The sequence below is a fragment of the Neofelis nebulosa genome, chromosome 16 (genome assembly GCF_028018385.1).
Source record: "Neofelis nebulosa isolate mNeoNeb1 chromosome 16, mNeoNeb1.pri, whole genome shotgun sequence".
NCBI lineage: Eukaryota > Metazoa > Chordata > Mammalia > Carnivora > Felidae > Neofelis > Neofelis nebulosa.
The window spans coordinates 35,636,958-35,658,012 of NC_080797.1; the positions used below are offsets into that span (position 1 = coordinate 35,636,958).

At 53.5% G+C, this 21,055-nt stretch overlaps 1 pseudogene; it reads right to left on the bottom strand.

The window, feature by feature from the left end:
- Nucleotides 1-3,447: 3,447 nt before the first annotated feature.
- LOC131496961 (keratin-associated protein 10-4-like) lies at nucleotides 3,448-20,909 on the bottom strand (annotated as a pseudogene).
- Between the last annotated feature and the right edge of the window lie 146 nt (nucleotides 20,910-21,055).

Consider the following 21,055-nt stretch of genomic DNA (forward strand, 5'->3'; position numbering starts at 1 on the left):
CCGGAGGTGAGGTTGTCAGATTCTGGTGCCTCCTCCGGTTCTGGGGCTTTTATGCGCTGGACCCCCGAAGGTTAGGCCAATGGGCAGGACTTTCCTTGTTGGTGTTTACATCGTTTTCCATAGTCACTGGGGGAATCATAAACGAGGAAGCTGTTTCCTAAACGCTAGGAATCGTTACAAAATAAGTGTCTAATGGTTTCCTATTTGAGAATAACTCACAGAAACATTTTCCAACGAGAGGAAGGTGGGCACATCAGCAGCATCGTTCCTGTTTCAGTGATCATGGCATCCATCGTGTGATCACGTTCTGCTGGGGTGGCTAGGGTCACAGCAGTGTTCCCTCCCCAGTCTTTGCCCTTAGACTGAATGTGGATTGCGAGTATCTCTGAGGTGAGGGGCATGATGCTGATATGTTCACTGGGACAAATGTGGTAGATCCCTGAGGCCAGTTCCGTTTCCCCACAGAAGCCGGATTCAAGACTCCCACAGGCCTATCTGTCTCCTGTAGCACCCAACCCCACCTGCGTATCTCAGTTCAATCAAAGCCCCTTGCGAAGCCGATGTCTGGTGTTTTCTCTGCCACATGGCAAGGCAGAAGCAAAGCAGGTGGGGAGAAGCAGCAGCAGTAGTCTGGGACTAAGCAAGCATCAGTCAATAGACGTCCTTGTTGAACAGGACCCCTGATTTTCCTAGGGTCGGATGCTTTCACCGGAGGTGGGGCTTTCAGGGGCATAAAGGCGGGGGCAGGATGGGCAAAACCAGGTGAGTTGGGGACTCTAGCCCTAACCTTGTTAGCTAGCCTCGTCAGTGTCCTCACGTCGCTCATTACATCTTTATTTATGGTTGCTCTTTCTTTTTTCTGTCAGGCTGTCTTTCTTTTTCTGCCTTTCTCCCTTCCTCCCTGCATGCCTGTCCATGCAGGTCCCTTCTTCGCACCGTGCCTTCTTTCCTTCCTTCCTTCTTTCCCTTCATTCTTTAGTTTCTTTCTTTCTTTCTTCTCTTCCCTTTCTCCCTCTCTTCCTCCCTCCCCCCTTCCTTCTAGGCTTCCTTTCTTCCTCCCTCCCTTCTCCTTTTCCCCCTACTCCTCTCCTCATCCCCCCCATTCATATTGCACCCTCTTCTTCTGTTTCTTCCAATGATTTTCTCCATCCGCCCGGCTAATTAAGAACATAGTGGAATGAATGGTGACAACCATAGTCTGCCAAAGACGTCTGAAGCCACCAAACCTATCTCTTGGGTATTGGTGTGTTTGGGACAACTTCTGCCTACCAGCTCTGCACCTCAATGCCTAAGTGCCCTTTTCACACGCAGCAGAATGTCAGGCTGCCTGAGCATGCCACACGGAGAAAACACACTCAACCCTTGCTTCTGGAGAGTGGGTTTATAAAGACTCCAGCTCCCTCGTGGCTGAAATAAGAGAATCTCAACCTGTGTGTGTGTGTGCGTGTGTGTGTGTGTGTGTGTGTGTGTGCGTGTGTGTGTGTATGTGTGTATGCGCGCGCGTGTGTGTGTGTGCGCGCGCGCGAGTGTGCCTCTTTGGAGTTGTACCGTGTCTGAGATACCTTTCAGGGTAAAGCTTTGGTTGCAAACTGTGATGCTGGCCTCAAAGTGTTACTTCCCTGGGACACCTCCCTACACTCGGACCAGTGTGATATGACCTCCCCAAAGAAGCCACATTCCTGGACTCTTTACTGAAGAGGAGCTTCTGGAAAACCAAACTCTGACATTCCTTTACCACACTCAGTCTCAATTTCCTCACGTCTACAATGGGAACCTTAATACCTACTTTGCCAATCCCTCCAAGAATTAAAGGGAATGCTCATGAAGGATTTAGTCAACAGCCAGCAAATACGCGGAAACATGGGTCGTGTCAGGTTTTCATCTCATTTTGCCAACATCGCGCTCTTGAGAACCAGCAGCGGTAGGCACGTTTGGCCTTGGCAGTCTCTCCAGAGCATCCTGGGTACCTAGTCTCCAATGGTGGCATGTGTCCTGGATAGGGGCCTTCGAAGCTCATCAGAGGTCCCTCCACTGCTCCCAGGAAGGGACCCGGGGACCTGTCTCCTATTCCTCTCAGAGCTTGAATCGGCCTCACAGCCCTGAGTGCTGAGTTGGCACCAGTAGTTCAGGACCAGAAGCAGCAGACTTCGTTCCTGACTCCTAGGAATGCCCACGTGGTTGTCTCTCTTTTCTTCCTCACATTCTCCTCACCCCCACGGAGCAGGCATCATTTTTTCCCCCTCGGTTGCTCACACTTCCTCCACAATACACCAGAGCTTATTCTGTTTCCTTAGATGGTTCAGAGCTCATGGATTACTCAAAGTCCTACATGCCCATTGCACGATCTCTCTGGCCCTGACACCATGCTTCATCAACTCTCTGGGCAGCATTTTGATCACGATGACAAACTGCCTTACAGGAGGGGAGAGACACAGGTTTGGCAGAAAATCACAAGATGCCATTTTACTATATACCATTAGGTCCTGGGGACAAGGAGGCCAAACAAGAATGTGATTTCCACGACCCAAACACAAGCGTGTTCAGCTGCCTCTGTTGCTCACGAGGACACCGCAGGCTCACCTGTATGTGAGGCAGAAGAGTGCTGAGGGCCTGGATGCCACGCAAGGCAACAGGAGCATCCTGGGTTCCCCAGGGCTCTAAAGGGCGGGTCCCGCTGTCCTCACATATGGCTGCTGTGGCTGAGTTGTACGACACTGATGTCTACAACTTAGTGCCAGTGATGGCCCGCCTGTCCAGGAGAATAACACTTCTGTGGTCAATGAAGGCCTCGGATGGACATCTTGCTGGTGCTGAGACTAAGGGTGTTTGCTACCACGTCTGGAGATCTGAACGTAAGTGCGCTTCAGCAAGCGCCCGAACCACAGTCTTGGATCCGAGTGTGTCCATGTCAGCTGTGGGACATTCCACTGTGAAATCTCCTCAGCTGAAAATGCGCATAATGACTTGTGGAGGACTGTGTATGGCTCCACACGGACACTGCATGTGATGTAAAACGTACGTGCATAAAACCACAAAGACAATACGGGATTCCAAATGATTAGGGTTTATTAAGAGATACAGGCGAGACTCCCCGCGTCTAGGGAGACATTGAAAGGGAACATGACAGGCAGCAAGAGGCGTACAAGCTTCATGAGTACACCGAGAAAGAAAACATACCCGTGTGGGCTTTCAGCAGTTTCCACGAGTTATAGGTCATTCCTGAGGAGGTGTTTCGCTGACGTGTTTAGAGGGACAGGATAAAGTTCTTGACTACGGAGAGCAAACAGAGATCCTAACTCTGTATCAGGTTGGGGGAAGCTGGCACATGAGCCAGAGGAAGGAAAGAAGAAGCGAATCAGGGAGAAGCGGTCCACACTTCATCAGGCTGATTCACAAGATGGTAGACAGGCGGACGAATAACCGAGATGTTGGGGGTTGCGGGCTGGCTTTCCGCAACGCGTGGCAGTGACCGATTCCCAAGTGGCAAGTCCGATGGTGGTTCTTGGCGAGGCAATCAGCAGCAGGAAGGCTGGCAGCAGGATCCAGAGCCCTGGGCTAGGCACCCAGGCAGGCAGCAGCAGGTGGGGTGGTAGCAGGTTCTCGTGCAGTACACGGGGGTTCAGCAACCTGGCTGGCAGCAGCGGGACCCACAGCAGTTTTGTCCACAGCCGCTGGACCCACAGCCGCTGGACCCACAACAGCTGGGCTGGCAGCAGGTGGTCCGGCAGCAGGTGGTGTGACAGCAAGTTGGGCAGCAGCAAGGCTGGCAGCAGCTCGACCCACAGCCGCTAGACCCACCGCCGTTGTGTCCACAGCCGCTGGACCCACAGCAGCTGGGCTGGCAGCAGGTGGTCCGGCAGCAGGTGGTGTGACAGCAAGCTGGGCAGCAGCAAGGCTGGCAGCAGCCTGAACCACAGCCGCTAGACCCACCGCCGTTGTGTCCACAGCCGCTACACCCACAGCAGCTGGGCTGGCAGCAGGTGGTCCGGCAGCAGGTGGTGTGACAGCAAGCTCGGCAGCAGCAAGGATGGCAGCAGCCTGAACCACAGCCGCTAGACCCACCGCTGTTGTGTCCACAGCCGCTACACCCACAGCAGCTGGGCTGGCAGCAGGTGGTCCGGCAGCAGGTGGTCCTGCAGCACGTAGGCTGGCAGCAAGAGGAGCAGCACGAGTGGGTCATGGTGTCAGGGGTGGAGGGTGGGCAGGTCCTGTCCGGAGGTGAGGTTGTCAGATTCTGGTGCCTCCTCCGGTTCTGGGGCTTTTATGCGCTGGACCCCCGAAGGTTAGGCCAATGGGCAGGACTTTCCTTGTTGGTGTTTACATCGTTTTCCATAGTCACTGGGGGAATCATAAACGAGGAAGCTGTTTCCTAAACGCTAGGAATCGTTACAAAATAAGTGTCTAATGGTTTCCTATTTGAGAATAACTCACAGAAACATTTTCCAACGAGAGGAAGGTGGGCACATCAGCAGCATCGTTCCTGTTTCAGTGATCATGGCATCCATCGTGTGATCACGTTCTGCTGGGGTGGCTAGGGTCACAGCAGTGTTCCCTCCCCAGTCTTTGCCCTTAGACTGAATGTGGATTGCGAGTATCTCTGAGGTGAGGGGCATGATGCTGATATGTTCACTGGGACAAATGTGGTAGATCCCTGAGGCCAGTTCCGTTTCCCCACAGAAGCCGGATTCAAGACTCCCACAGGCCTATCTGTCTCCTGTAGCACCCAACCCCACCTGCGTATCTCAGTTCAATCAAAGCCCCTTGCGAAGCCGATGTCTGGTGTTTTCTCTGCCACATGGCAAGGCAGAAGCAAAGCAGGTGGGGAGAAGCAGCAGCAGTAGTCTGGGACTAAGCAAGCATCAGTCAATAGACGTCCTTGTTGAACAGGACCCCTGATTTTCCTAGGGTCGGATGCTTTCACCGGAGGTGGGGCTTTCAGGGGCATAAAGGCGGGGGCAGGATGGGCAAAACCAGGTGAGTTGGGGACTCTAGCCCTAACCTTGTTAGCTAGCCTCGTCAGTGTCCTCACGTCGCTCATTACATCTTTATTTATGGTTGCTCTTTCTTTTTTCTGTCAGGCTGTCTTTCTTTTTCTGCCTTTCTCCCTTCCTCCCTGCATGCCTGTCCATGCAGGTCCCTTCTTCGCACCGTGCCTTCTTTCCTTCCTTCCTTCTTTCCCTTCATTCTTTAGTTTCTTTCTTTCTTTCTTCTCTTCCCTTTCTCCCTCTCTTCCTCCCTCCCCCCTTCCTTCTAGGCTTCCTTTCTTCCTCCCTCCCTTCTCCTTTTCCCCCTACTCCTCTCCTCATCCCCCCCATTCATATTGCACCCTCTTCTTCTGTTTCTTCCAATGATTTTCTCCATCCGCCCGGCTAATTAAGAACATAGTGGAATGAATGGTGACAACCATAGTCTGCCAAAGACGTCTGAAGCCACCAAACCTATCTCTTGGGTATTGGTGTGTTTGGGACAACTTCTGCCTACCAGCTCTGCACCTCAATGCCTAAGTGCCCTTTTCACACGCAGCAGAATGTCAGGCTGCCTGAGCATGCCACACGGAGAAAACACACTCAACCCTTGCTTCTGGAGAGTGGGTTTATAAAGACTCCAGCTCCCTCGTGGCTGAAATAAGAGAATCTCAACCTGTGTGTGTGTGTGCGTGTGTGTGTGTGTGTGTGTGTGTGTGCGTGTGTGTGTGTATGTGTGTATGCGCGCGCGTGTGTGTGTGTGCGCGCGCGCGAGTGTGCCTCTTTGGAGTTGTACCGTGTCTGAGATACCTTTCAGGGTAAAGCTTTGGTTGCAAACTGTGATGCTGGCCTCAAAGTGTTACTTCCCTGGGACACCTCCCTACACTCGGACCAGTGTGATATGACCTCCCCAAAGAAGCCACATTCCTGGACTCTTTACTGAAGAGGAGCTTCTGGAAAACCAAACTCTGACATTCCTTTACCACACTCAGTCTCAATTTCCTCACGTCTACAATGGGAACCTTAATACCTACTTTGCCAATCCCTCCAAGAATTAAAGGGAATGCTCATGAAGGATTTAGTCAACAGCCAGCAAATACGCGGAAACATGGGTCGTGTCAGGTTTTCATCTCATTTTGCCAACATCGCGCTCTTGAGAACCAGCAGCGGTAGGCACGTTTGGCCTTGGCAGTCTCTCCAGAGCATCCTGGGTACCTAGTCTCCAATGGTGGCATGTGTCCTGGATAGGGGCCTTCGAAGCTCATCAGAGGTCCCTCCACTGCTCCCAGGAAGGGACCCGGGGACCTGTCTCCTATTCCTCTCAGAGCTTGAATCGGCCTCACAGCCCTGAGTGCTGAGTTGGCACCAGTAGTTCAGGACCAGAAGCAGCAGACTTCGTTCCTGACTCCTAGGAATGCCCACGTGGTTGTCTCTCTTTTCTTCCTCACATTCTCCTCACCCCCACGGAGCAGGCATCATTTTTTCCCCCTCGGTTGCTCACACTTCCTCCACAATACACCAGAGCTTATTCTGTTTCCTTAGATGGTTCAGAGCTCATGGATTACTCAAAGTCCTACATGCCCATTGCACGATCTCTCTGGCCCTGACACCATGCTTCATCAACTCTCTGGGCAGCATTTTGATCACGATGACAAACTGCCTTACAGGAGGGGAGAGACACAGGTTTGGCAGAAAATCACAAGATGCCATTTTACTATATACCATTAGGTCCTGGGGACAAGGAGGCCAAACAAGAATGTGATTTCCACGACCCAAACACAAGCGTGTTCAGCTGCCTCTGTTGCTCACGAGGACACCGCAGGCTCACCTGTATGTGAGGCAGAAGAGTGCTGAGGGCCTGGATGCCACGCAAGGCAACAGGAGCATCCTGGGTTCCCCAGGGCTCTAAAGGGCGGGTCCCGCTGTCCTCACATATGGCTGCTGTGGCTGAGTTGTACGACACTGATGTCTACAACTTAGTGCCAGTGATGGCCCGCCTGTCCAGGAGAATAACACTTCTGTGGTCAATGAAGGCCTCGGATGGACATCTTGCTGGTGCTGAGACTAAGGGTGTTTGCTACCACGTCTGGAGATCTGAACGTAAGTGCGCTTCAGCAAGCGCCCGAACCACAGTCTTGGATCCGAGTGTGTCCATGTCAGCTGTGGGACATTCCACTGTGAAATCTCCTCAGCTGAAAATGCGCATAATGACTTGTGGAGGACTGTGTATGGCTCCACACGGACACTGCATGTGATGTAAAACGTACGTGCATAAAACCACAAAGACAATACGGGATTCCAAATGATTAGGGTTTATTAAGAGATACAGGCGAGACTCCCCGCGTCTAGGGAGACATTGAAAGGGAACATGACAGGCAGCAAGAGGCGTACAAGCTTCATGAGTACACCGAGAAAGAAAACATACCCGTGTGGGCTTTCAGCAGTTTCCACGAGTTATAGGTCATTCCTGAGGAGGTGTTTCGCTGACGTGTTTAGAGGGACAGGATAAAGTTCTTGACTACGGAGAGCAAACAGAGATCCTAACTCTGTATCAGGTTGGGGGAAGCTGGCACATGAGCCAGAGGAAGGAAAGAAGAAGCGAATCAGGGAGAAGCGGTCCACACTTCATCAGGCTGATTCACAAGATGGTAGACAGGCGGACGAATAACCGAGATGTTGGGGGTTGCGGGCTGGCTTTCCGCAACGCGTGGCAGTGACCGATTCCCAAGTGGCAAGTCCGATGGTGGTTCTTGGCGAGGCAATCAGCAGCAGGAAGGCTGGCAGCAGGATCCAGAGCCCTGGGCTAGGCACCCAGGCAGGCAGCAGCAGGTGGGGTGGTAGCAGGTTCTCGTGCAGTACACGGGGGTTCAGCAACCTGGCTGGCAGCAGCGGGACCCACAGCAGTTTTGTCCACAGCCGCTGGACCCACAGCCGCTGGACCCACAACAGCTGGGCTGGCAGCAGGTGGTCCGGCAGCAGGTGGTGTGACAGCAAGTTGGGCAGCAGCAAGGCTGGCAGCAGCTCGACCCACAGCCGCTAGACCCACCGCCGTTGTGTCCACAGCCGCTGGACCCACAGCAGCTGGGCTGGCAGCAGGTGGTCCGGCAGCAGGTGGTGTGACAGCAAGCTGGGCAGCAGCAAGGCTGGCAGCAGCCTGAACCACAGCCGCTAGACCCACCGCCGTTGTGTCCACAGCCGCTACACCCACAGCAGCTGGGCTGGCAGCAGGTGGTCCGGCAGCAGGTGGTGTGACAGCAAGCTCGGCAGCAGCAAGGATGGCAGCAGCCTGAACCACAGCCGCTAGACCCACCGCTGTTGTGTCCACAGCCGCTACACCCACAGCAGCTGGGCTGGCAGCAGGTGGTCCGGCAGCAGGTGGTCCTGCAGCACGTAGGCTGGCAGCAAGAGGAGCAGCACGAGTGGGTCATGGTGTCAGGGGTGGAGGGTGGGCAGGTCCTGTCCGGAGGTGAGGTTGTCAGATTCTGGTGCCTCCTCCGGTTCTGGGGCTTTTATGCGCTGGACCCCCGAAGGTTAGGCCAATGGGCAGGACTTTCCTTGTTGGTGTTTACATCGTTTTCCATAGTCACTGGGGGAATCATAAACGAGGAAGCTGTTTCCTAAACGCTAGGAATCGTTACAAAATAAGTGTCTAATGGTTTCCTATTTGAGAATAACTCACAGAAACATTTTCCAACGAGAGGAAGGTGGGCACATCAGCAGCATCGTTCCTGTTTCAGTGATCATGGCATCCATCGTGTGATCACGTTCTGCTGGGGTGGCTAGGGTCACAGCAGTGTTCCCTCCCCAGTCTTTGCCCTTAGACTGAATGTGGATTGCGAGTATCTCTGAGGTGAGGGGCATGATGCTGATATGTTCACTGGGACAAATGTGGTAGATCCCTGAGGCCAGTTCCGTTTCCCCACAGAAGCCGGATTCAAGACTCCCACAGGCCTATCTGTCTCCTGTAGCACCCAACCCCACCTGCGTATCTCAGTTCAATCAAAGCCCCTTGCGAAGCCGATGTCTGGTGTTTTCTCTGCCACATGGCAAGGCAGAAGCAAAGCAGGTGGGGAGAAGCAGCAGCAGTAGTCTGGGACTAAGCAAGCATCAGTCAATAGACGTCCTTGTTGAACAGGACCCCTGATTTTCCTAGGGTCGGATGCTTTCACCGGAGGTGGGGCTTTCAGGGGCATAAAGGCGGGGGCAGGATGGGCAAAACCAGGTGAGTTGGGGACTCTAGCCCTAACCTTGTTAGCTAGCCTCGTCAGTGTCCTCACGTCGCTCATTACATCTTTATTTATGGTTGCTCTTTCTTTTTTCTGTCAGGCTGTCTTTCTTTTTCTGCCTTTCTCCCTTCCTCCCTGCATGCCTGTCCATGCAGGTCCCTTCTTCGCACCGTGCCTTCTTTCCTTCCTTCCTTCTTTCCCTTCATTCTTTAGTTTCTTTCTTTCTTTCTTCTCTTCCCTTTCTCCCTCTCTTCCTCCCTCCCCCCTTCCTTCTAGGCTTCCTTTCTTCCTCCCTCCCTTCTCCTTTTCCCCCTACTCCTCTCCTCATCCCCCCCATTCATATTGCACCCTCTTCTTCTGTTTCTTCCAATGATTTTCTCCATCCGCCCGGCTAATTAAGAACATAGTGGAATGAATGGTGACAACCATAGTCTGCCAAAGACGTCTGAAGCCACCAAACCTATCTCTTGGGTATTGGTGTGTTTGGGACAACTTCTGCCTACCAGCTCTGCACCTCAATGCCTAAGTGCCCTTTTCACACGCAGCAGAATGTCAGGCTGCCTGAGCATGCCACACGGAGAAAACACACTCAACCCTTGCTTCTGGAGAGTGGGTTTATAAAGACTCCAGCTCCCTCGTGGCTGAAATAAGAGAATCTCAACCTGTGTGTGTGTGTGCGTGTGTGTGTGTATGTGTGTGTGTGCGTGTGTGTGTGTATGTGTGTATGCGCGCGCGTGTGTGTGTGTGCGCGCGCGCGAGTGTGCCTCTTTGGAGTTGTACCGTGTCTGAGATACCTTTCAGGGTAAAGCTTTGGTTGCAAACTGTGATGCTGGCCTCAAAGTGTTACTTCCCTGGGACACCTCCCTACACTCGGACCAGTGTGATATGACCTCCCCAAAGAAGCCACATTCCTGGACTCTTTACTGAAGAGGAGCTTCTGGAAAACCAAACTCTGACATTCCTTTACCACACTCAGTCTCAATTTCCTCACGTCTACAATGGGAACCTTAATACCTACTTTGCCAATCCCTCCAAGAATTAAAGGGAATGCTCATGAAGGATTTAGTCAACAGCCAGCAAATACGCGGAAACATGGGTCGTGTCAGGTTTTCATCTCATTTTGCCAACATCGCGCTCTTGAGAACCAGCAGCGGTAGGCACGTTTGGCCTTGGCAGTCTCTCCAGAGCATCCTGGGTACCTAGTCTCCAATGGTGGCATGTGTCCTGGATAGGGGCCTTCGAAGCTCATCAGAGGTCCCTCCACTGCTCCCAGGAAGGGACCCGGGGACCTGTCTCCTATTCCTCTCAGAGCTTGAATCGGCCTCACAGCCCTGAGTGCTGAGTTGGCACCAGTAGTTCAGGACCAGAAGCAGCAGACTTCGTTCCTGACTCCTAGGAATGCCCACGTGGTTGTCTCTCTTTTCTTCCTCACATTCTCCTCACCCCCACGGAGCAGGCATCATTTTTTCCCCCTCGGTTGCTCACACTTCCTCCACAATACACCAGAGCTTATTCTGTTTCCTTAGATGGTTCAGAGCTCATGGATTACTCAAAGTCCTACATGCCCATTGCACGATCTCTCTGGCCCTGACACCATGCTTCATCAACTCTCTGGGCAGCATTTTGATCACGATGACAAACTGCCTTACAGGAGGGGAGAGACACAGGTTTGGCAGAAAATCACAAGATGCCATTTTACTATATACCATTAGGTCCTGGGGACAAGGAGGCCAAACAAGAATGTGATTTCCACGACCCAAACACAAGCGTGTTCAGCTGCCTCTGTTGCTCACGAGGACACCGCAGGCTCACCTGTATGTGAGGCAGAAGAGTGCTGAGGGCCTGGATGCCACGCAAGGCAACAGGAGCATCCTGGGTTCCCCAGGGCTCTAAAGGGCGGGTCCCGCTGTCCTCACATATGGCTGCTGTGGCTGAGTTGTACGACACTGATGTCTACAACTTAGTGCCAGTGATGGCCCGCCTGTCCAGGAGAATAACACTTCTGTGGTCAATGAAGGCCTCGGATGGACATCTTGCTGGTGCTGAGACTAAGGGTGTTTGCTACCACGTCTGGAGATCTGAACGTAAGTGCGCTTCAGCAAGCGCCCGAACCACAGTCTTGGATCCGAGTGTGTCCATGTCAGCTGTGGGACATTCCACTGTGAAATCTCCTCAGCTGAAAATGCGCATAATGACTTGTGGAGGACTGTGTATGGCTCCACACGGACACTGCATGTGATGTAAAACGTACGTGCATAAAACCACAAAGACAATACGGGATTCCAAATGATTAGGGTTTATTAAGAGATACAGGCGAGACTCCCCGCGTCTAGGGAGACATTGAAAGGGAACATGACAGGCAGCAAGAGGCGTACAAGCTTCATGAGTACACCGAGAAAGAAAACATACCCGTGTGGGCTTTCAGCAGTTTCCACGAGTTATAGGTCATTCCTGAGGAGGTGTTTCGCTGACGTGTTTAGAGGGACAGGATAAAGTTCTTGACTACGGAGAGCAAACAGAGATCCTAACTCTGTATCAGGTTGGGGGAAGCTGGCACATGAGCCAGAGGAAGGAAAGAAGAAGCGAATCAGGGAGAAGCGGTCCACACTTCATCAGGCTGATTCACAAGATGGTAGACAGGCGGACGAATAACCGAGATGTTGGGGGTTGCGGGCTGGCTTTCCGCAACGCGTGGCAGTGACCGATTCCCAAGTGGCAAGTCCGATGGTGGTTCTTGGCGAGGCAATCAGCAGCAGGAAGGCTGGCAGCAGGATCCAGAGCCCTGGGCTAGGCACCCAGGCAGGCAGCAGCAGGTGGGGTGGTAGCAGGTTCTCGTGCAGTACACGGGGGTTCAGCAACCTGGCTGGCAGCAGCGGGACCCACAGCAGTTTTGTCCACAGCCGCTGGACCCACAGCCGCTGGACCCACAACAGCTGGGCTGGCAGCAGGTGGTCCGGCAGCAGGTGGTGTGACAGCAAGTTGGGCAGCAGCAAGGCTGGCAGCAGCTCGACCCACAGCCGCTAGACCCACCGCCGTTGTGTCCACAGCCGCTGGACCCACAGCAGCTGGGCTGGCAGCAGGTGGTCCGGCAGCAGGTGGTGTGACAGCAAGCTGGGCAGCAGCAAGGCTGGCAGCAGCCTGAACCACAGCCGCTAGACCCACCGCCGTTGTGTCCACAGCCGCTACACCCACAGCAGCTGGGCTGGCAGCAGGTGGTCCGGCAGCAGGTGGTGTGACAGCAAGCTCGGCAGCAGCAAGGATGGCAGCAGCCTGAACCACAGCCGCTAGACCCACCGCTGTTGTGTCCACAGCCGCTACACCCACAGCAGCTGGGCTGGCAGCAGGTGGTCCGGCAGCAGGTGGTCCTGCAGCACGTAGGCTGGCAGCAAGAGGAGCAGCACGAGTGGGTCATGGTGTCAGGGGTGGAGGGTGGGCAGGTCCTGTCCGGAGGTGAGGTTGTCAGATTCTGGTGCCTCCTCCGGTTCTGGGGCTTTTATGCGCTGGACCCCCGAAGGTTAGGCCAATGGGCAGGACTTTCCTTGTTGGTGTTTACATCGTTTTCCATAGTCACTGGGGGAATCATAAACGAGGAAGCTGTTTCCTAAACGCTAGGAATCGTTACAAAATAAGTGTCTAATGGTTTCCTATTTGAGAATAACTCACAGAAACATTTTCCAACGAGAGGAAGGTGGGCACATCAGCAGCATCGTTCCTGTTTCAGTGATCATGGCATCCATCGTGTGATCACGTTCTGCTGGGGTGGCTAGGGTCACAGCAGTGTTCCCTCCCCAGTCTTTGCCCTTAGACTGAATGTGGATTGCGAGTATCTCTGAGGTGAGGGGCATGATGCTGATATGTTCACTGGGACAAATGTGGTAGATCCCTGAGGCCAGTTCCGTTTCCCCACAGAAGCCGGATTCAAGACTCCCACAGGCCTATCTGTCTCCTGTAGCACCCAACCCCACCTGCGTATCTCAGTTCAATCAAAGCCCCTTGCGAAGCCGATGTCTGGTGTTTTCTCTGCCACATGGCAAGGCAGAAGCAAAGCAGGTGGGGAGAAGCAGCAGCAGTAGTCTGGGACTAAGCAAGCATCAGTCAATAGACGTCCTTGTTGAACAGGACCCCTGATTTTCCTAGGGTCGGATGCTTTCACCGGAGGTGGGGCTTTCAGGGGCATAAAGGCGGGGGCAGGATGGGCAAAACCAGGTGAGTTGGGGACTCTAGCCCTAACCTTGTTAGCTAGCCTCGTCAGTGTCCTCACGTCGCTCATTACATCTTTATTTATGGTTGCTCTTTCTTTTTTCTGTCAGGCTGTCTTTCTTTTTCTGCCTTTCTCCCTTCCTCCCTGCATGCCTGTCCATGCAGGTCCCTTCTTCGCACCGTGCCTTCTTTCCTTCCTTCCTTCTTTCCCTTCATTCTTTAGTTTCTTTCTTTCTTTCTTCTCTTCCCTTTCTCCCTCTCTTCCTCCCTCCCCCCTTCCTTCTAGGCTTCCTTTCTTCCTCCCTCCCTTCTCCTTTTCCCCCTACTCCTCTCCTCATCCCCCCCATTCATATTGCACCCTCTTCTTCTGTTTCTTCCAATGATTTTCTCCATCCGCCCGGCTAATTAAGAACATAGTGGAATGAATGGTGACAACCATAGTCTGCCAAAGACGTCTGAAGCCACCAAACCTATCTCTTGGGTATTGGTGTGTTTGGGACAACTTCTGCCTACCAGCTCTGCACCTCAATGCCTAAGTGCCCTTTTCACACGCAGCAGAATGTCAGGCTGCCTGAGCATGCCACACGGAGAAAACACACTCAACCCTTGCTTCTGGAGAGTGGGTTTATAAAGACTCCAGCTCCCTCGTGGCTGAAATAAGAGAATCTCAACCTGTGTGTGTGTGTGCGTGTGTGTGTGTGTGTGTGTGTGTGTGCGTGTGTGTGTGTATGTGTGTATGCGCGCGCGTGTGTGTGTGTGCGCGCGCGCGAGTGTGCCTCTTTGGAGTTGTACCGTGTCTGAGATACCTTTCAGGGTAAAGCTTTGGTTGCAAACTGTGATGCTGGCCTCAAAGTGTTACTTCCCTGGGACACCTCCCTACACTCGGACCAGTGTGATATGACCTCCCCAAAGAAGCCACATTCCTGGACTCTTTACTGAAGAGGAGCTTCTGGAAAACCAAACTCTGACATTCCTTTACCACACTCAGTCTCAATTTCCTCACGTCTACAATGGGAACCTTAATACCTACTTTGCCAATCCCTCCAAGAATTAAAGGGAATGCTCATGAAGGATTTAGTCAACAGCCAGCAAATACGCGGAAACATGGGTCGTGTCAGGTTTTCATCTCATTTTGCCAACATCGCGCTCTTGAGAACCAGCAGCGGTAGGCACGTTTGGCCTTGGCAGTCTCTCCAGAGCATCCTGGGTACCTAGTCTCCAATGGTGGCATGTGTCCTGGATAGGGGCCTTCGAAGCTCATCAGAGGTCCCTCCACTGCTCCCAGGAAGGGACCCGGGGACCTGTCTCCTATTCCTCTCAGAGCTTGAATCGGCCTCACAGCCCTGAGTGCTGAGTTGGCACCAGTAGTTCAGGACCAGAAGCAGCAGACTTCGTTCCTGACTCCTAGGAATGCCCACGTGGTTGTCTCTCTTTTCTTCCTCACATTCTCCTCACCCCCACGGAGCAGGCATCATTTTTTCCCCCTCGGTTGCTCACACTTCCTCCACAATACACCAGAGCTTATTCTGTTTCCTTAGATGGTTCAGAGCTCATGGATTACTCAAAGTCCTACATGCCCATTGCACGATCTCTCTGGCCCTGACACCATGCTTCATCAACTCTCTGGGCAGCATTTTGATCACGATGACAAACTGCCTTACAGGAGGGGAGAGACACAGGTTTGGCAGAAAATCACAAGATGCCATTTTACTATATACCATTAGGTCCTGGGGACAAGGAGGCCAAACAAGAATGTGATTTCCACGACCCAAACACAAGCGTGTTCAGCTGCCTCTGTTGCTCACGAGGACACCGCAGGCTCACCTGTATGTGAGGCAGAAGAGTGCTGAGGGCCTGGATGCCACGCAAGGCAACAGGAGCATCCTGGGTTCCCCAGGGCTCTAAAGGGCGGGTCCCGCTGTCCTCACATATGGCTGCTGTGGCTGAGTTGTACGACACTGATGTCTACAACTTAGTGCCAGTGATGGCCCGCCTGTCCAGGAGAATAACACTTCTGTGGTCAATGAAGGCCTCGGATGGACATCTTGCTGGTGCTGAGACTAAGGGTGTTTGCTACCACGTCTGGAGATCTGAACGTAAGTGCGCTTCAGCAAGCGCCCGAACCACAGTCTTGGATCCGAGTGTGTCCATGTCAGCTGTGGGACATTCCACTGTGAAATCTCCTCAGCTGAAAATGCGCATAATGACTTGTGGAGGACTGTGTATGGCTCCACACGGACACTGCATGTGATGTAAAACGTACGTGCATAAAACCACAAAGACAATACGGGATTCCAAATGATTAGGGTTTATTAAGAGATACAGGCGAGACTCCCCGCGTCTAGGGAGACATTGAAAGGGAACATGACAGGCAGCAAGAGGCGTACAAGCTTCATGAGTACACCGAGAAAGAAAACATACCCGTGTGGGCTTTCAGCAGTTTCCACGAGTTATAGGTCATTCCTGAGGAGGTGTTTCGCTGACGTGTTTAGAGGGACAGGATAAAGTTCTTGACTACGGAGAGCAAACAGAGATCCTAACTCTGTATCAGGTTGGGGGAAGCTGGCACATGAGCCAGAGGAAGGAAAGAAGAAGCGAATCAGGGAGAAGCGGTCCACACTTCATCAGGCTGATTCACAAGATGGTAGACAGGCGGACGAATAACCGAGATGTTGGGGGTTGCGGGCTGGCTTTCCGCAACGCGTGGCAGTGACCGATTCCCAAGTGGCAAGTCCGATGGTGGTTCTTGGCGAGGCAATCAGCAGCAGGAAGGCTGGCAGCAGGATCCAGAGCCCTGGGCTAGGCACCCAGGCAGGCAGCAGCAGGTGGGGTGGTAGCAGGTTCTCGTGCAGTACACGGGGGTTCAGCAACCTGGCTGGCAGCAGCGGGACCCACAGCAGTTTTGTCCACAGCCGCTGGACCCACAGCAGCTGGGCTGGCAGCAGGTGGTCCGGCAGCAGGTGGTGTGACAGCAAGCTGGGCAGCAGCAAGGCTGGCAGCAGCCTGAACCACAGCCGCTAGACCCACCGCCGTTGTGTCCACAGCCGCTACACCCACAGCAGCTGGGCTGGCAGCAGGTGGTCCGGCAGCAGGTGGTGTGACAGCAAGCTCGGCAGCAGCAAGGATGGCAGCAGCCTGAACCACAGCCGCTAGACCCACCGCTGTTGTGTCCACAGCCGCTACACCCACAGCAGCTGGGCTGGCAGCAGGTGGTCCGGCAGCAGGTGGTCCTGCAGCACGTAGGCTGGCAGCAAGAGGAGCAGCACGAGTGGGTCATGGTGTCAGGGGTGGAGGGTGGGCAGGTCCTGTCCGGAGGTGAGGTTGTCAGATTCTGGTGCCTCCTCCGGTTCTGGGGCTTTTATGCGCTGGACCCCCGAAGGTTAGGCCAATGGGCAGGACTTTCCTTGTTGGTGTTTACATCGTTTTCCATAGTCACTGGGGGAATCATAAACGAGGAAGCTGTTTCCTAAACGCTAGGAATCGTTACAAAATAAGTGTCTAATGGTTTCCTATTTGAGAATAACTCACAGAAACATTTTCCAACGAGAGGAAGGTGGGCACATCAGCAGCATCGTTCCTGTTTCAGTGATCATGGCATCCATCGTGTGATCACGTTCTGCTGGGGTGGCTAGGGTCACAGCAGTGTTCCCTCCCCAGTCTTTGCCCTTAGACTGAATGTGGATTGCGAGTATCTCTGAGGTGAGGGGCATGATGCTGATATGTTCACTGGGACAAATGTGGTAGATCCCTGAGGCCAGTTCCGTTTCCCCACAGAAGCCGGATTCAAGACTCCCACAGGCCTATCTGTCTCCTGTAGCACCCAACCCCACCTGCGTATCTCAGTTCAATCAAAGCCCCTTGCGAAGCCGATGTCTGGTGTTTTCTCTGCCACATGGCAAGGCAGAAGCAAAGCAGGTGGGGAGAAGCAGCAGCAGTAGTCTGGGACTAAGCAAGCATCAGTCAATAGACGTCCTTGTTGAACAGGACCCCTGATTTTCCTAGGGTCGGATGCTTTCACCGGAGGTGGGGCTTTCAGGGGCATAAAGGCGGGGGCAGGATGGGCAAAACCAGGTGAGTTGGGGACTCTAGCCCTAACCTTGTTAGCTAGCCTCATCAGTGTCCTCACGTCGCTCATTACATCTTTATTTATGGTTGCTCTTTCTTTTTTCTGTCAGGCTGTCTTTCTTTTTCTGCCTTTCTCCCTTCCTCCCTGCATGCCTGTCCATGCAGGTCCCTTCTTCGCACCGTGCCTTCTTTCCTTCCTTCCTTCTTTCCCTTCATTCTTTAGTTTCTTTCTTTCTTTCTTCTCTTCCCTTTCTCCCTCTCTTCCTCCCTCCCCCCTTCCTTCTAGGCTTCCTTTCTTCCTCCCTCCCTTCTCCTTTTCCCCCTACTCCTCTCCTCATCCCCCCCATTCATATTGCACCCTCTTCTTCTGTTTCTTCCAATGATTTTCTCCATCCGCCCGGCTAATTAAGAACATAGTGGAATGAATGGTGACAACCATAGTCTGCCAAAGACGTCTGAAGCCACCAAACCTATCTCTTGGGTATTGGTGTGTTTGGGACAACTTCTGCCTACCAGCTCTGCACCTCAATGCCTAAGTGCCCTTTTCACACGCAGCAGAATGTCAGGCTGCCTGAGCATGCCACACGGAGAAAACACACTCAACCCTTGCTTCTGGAGAGTGGGTTTATAAAGACTCCAGCTCCCTCGTGGCTGAAATAAGAGAATCTCAACCTGTGTGTGTGTGTGCGTGTGTGTGTGTGTGTGTGTGTGTGCGTGTGTGTGTGTATGTGTGTATGCGCGCGCGTGTGTGTGTGTGCGCGCGCGCGAGTGTGCCTCTTTGGAGTTGTACCGTGTCTGAGATACCTTTCAGGGTAAAGCTTTGGTTGCAAACTGTGATGCTGGCCTCAAAGTGTTACTTCCCTGGGACACCTCCCTACACTCGGACCAGTGTGATATGACCTCCCCAAAGAAGCCACATTCCTGGACTCTTTACTGAAGAGGAGCTTCTGGAAAACCAAACTCTGACATTCCTTTACCACACTCAGTCTCAATTTCCTCACGTCTACAATGGGAACCTTAATACCTACTTTGCCAATCCCTCCAAGAATTAAAGGGAATGCTCATGAAGGATTTAGTCAACAGCCAGCAAATACGCGGAAACATGGGTCGTGTCAGGTTTTCATCTCATTTTGCCAACATCGCGCTCTTGAGAACCAGCAGCGGTAGGCACGTTTGGCCTTGGCAGTCTCTCCAGAGCATCCTGGGTACCTAGTCTCCAATGGTGGCATGTGTCCTGGATAGGGGCCTTCGAAGCTCATCAGAGGTCCCTCCACTGCTCCCAGGAAGGGACCCGGGGACCTGTCTCCTATTCCTCTCAGAGCTTGAATCGGCCTCACAGCCCTGAGTGCTGAGTTGGCACCAGTAGTTCAGGACCAGAAGCAGCAGACTTCGTTCCTGACTCCTAGGAATGCCCACGTGGTTGTCTCTCTTTTCTTCCTCACATTCTCCTCACCCCCACGGAGCAGGCATCATTTTTTCCCCCTCGGTTGCTCACACTTCCTCCACAATACACCAGAGCTTATTCTGTTTCCTTAGATGGTTCAGAGCTCATGGATTACTCAAAGTCCTACATGCCCATTGCACGATCTCTCTGGCCCTGACACCATGCTTCATCAACTCTCTGGGCAGCATTTTGATCACGATGACAAACTGCCTTACAGGAGGGGAGAGACACAGGTTTGGCAGAAAATCACAAGATGCCATTTTACTATATACCATTAGGTCCTGGGGACAAGGAGGCCAAACAAGAATGTGATTTCCACGACCCAAACACAAGCGTGTTCAGCTGCCTCTGTTGCTCACGAGGACACCGCAGGCTCACCTGTATGTGAGGCAGAAGAGTGCTGAGGGCCTGGATGCCACGCAAGGCAACAGGAGCATCCTGGGTTCCCCAGGGCTCTAAAGGGCGGGTCCCGCTGTCCTCACATATGGCTGCTGTGGCTGAGTTGTACGACACTGATGTCTACAACTTAGTGCCAGTGATGGCCCGCCTGTCCAGGAGAATAACACTTCTGTGGTCAATGAAGGCCTCGGATGGACATCTTGCTGGTGCTGAGACTAAGGGTGTTTGCTACCACGTCTGGAGATCTGAACGTAAGTGCGCTTCAGCAAGCGCCCGAACCACAGTCTTGGATCCGAGTGTGTCCATGTCAGCTGTGGGACATTCCACTGTGAAATCTCCTCAGCTGAAAATGCGCATAATGACTTGTGGAGGACTGTGTATGGCTCCACACGGACACTGCATGTGATGTAAAACGTACGTGCATAAAACCACAAAGACAATACGGGATTCCAAATGATTAGGGTTTATTAAGAGATACAGGCGAGACTCCCCGCGTCTAGGGAGACATTGAAAGGGAACATGACAGGCAGCAAGAGGCGTACAAGCTTCATGAGTACACCGAGAAAGAAAACATACCCGTGTGGGCTTTCAGCAGTTTCCACGAGTTATAGGTCATTCCTGAGGAGGTGTTTCGCTGACGTGTTTAGAGGGACAGGATAAAGTTCTTGACTACGGAGAGCAAACAGAGATCCTAACTCTGTATCAGGTTGGGGGAAGCTGGCACATGAGCCAGAGGAAGGAAAGAAGAAGCGAATCAGGGAGAAGCGGTCCACACTTCATCAGGCTGATTCACAAGATGGTAGACAGGCGGACGAATAACCGAGATGTTGGGGGTTGCGGGCTGGCTTTCCGCAACGCGTGGCAGTGACCGATTCCCAAGTGGCAAGTCCGATGGTGGTTCTTGGCGAGGCAATCAGCAGCAGGAAGGCTGGCAGCAGGATCCAGAGCCCTGGGCTAGGCACCCAGGCAGGCAGCAGCAGGTGGGGTGGTAGCAGGTTCTCGTGCAGTACACGGGGGTTCAGCAACCTGGCTGGCAGCAGCGGGACCCACAGCAGTTTTGTCCACAGCCGCTGGACCCACAGCCGCTGGACCCACAACAGCTGGGCTGGCAGCAGGTGGTCCGGCAGCAGGTGGTGTGACAGCAAGTTGGGCAGCAGCAAGGCTGGCAGCAGCTCGACCCACAGCCGCTAGACCCACCGCCGTTGTGTCCACAGCCGCTGGACCCACAGCAGCTGGGCTGGCAGCAGGTGGTCCGGCAGCAGGTGGTGTGACAGCAAGCTGGGCAGCAGCAAGGCTGGCAGCAGCCTGAACCACAGCCGCTAGACCCACCGCCGTTGTGTCCACAGCCGCTACACCCACAGCAGCTGGGCTGGCAGCAGGTGGTCCGGCAGCAGGTGGTGTGACAGCAAGCTCGGCAGCAGCAAGGATGGCAGCAGCCTGAACCACAGCCGCTAGACCCACCGCTGTTGTGTCCACAGCCGCTACACCCACAGCAGCTGGGCTGGCAGCAGGTGGTCCGGCAGCAGGTGGTCCTGCAGCACGTAGGCTGGCAGCAAGAGGAGCAGCACGAGTGGGTCATGGTGTCAGGGGTGGAGGGTGGGCAGGTCCTGTCCGGAGGTGAGGTTGTCAGATTCTGGTGCCTCCTCCGGTTCTGGGGCTTTTATGCGCTGGACCCCCGAAGGTTAGGCCAATGGGCAGGACTTTCCTTGTTGGTGTTTACATCGTTTTCCATAGTCACTGGGGGAATCATAAACGAG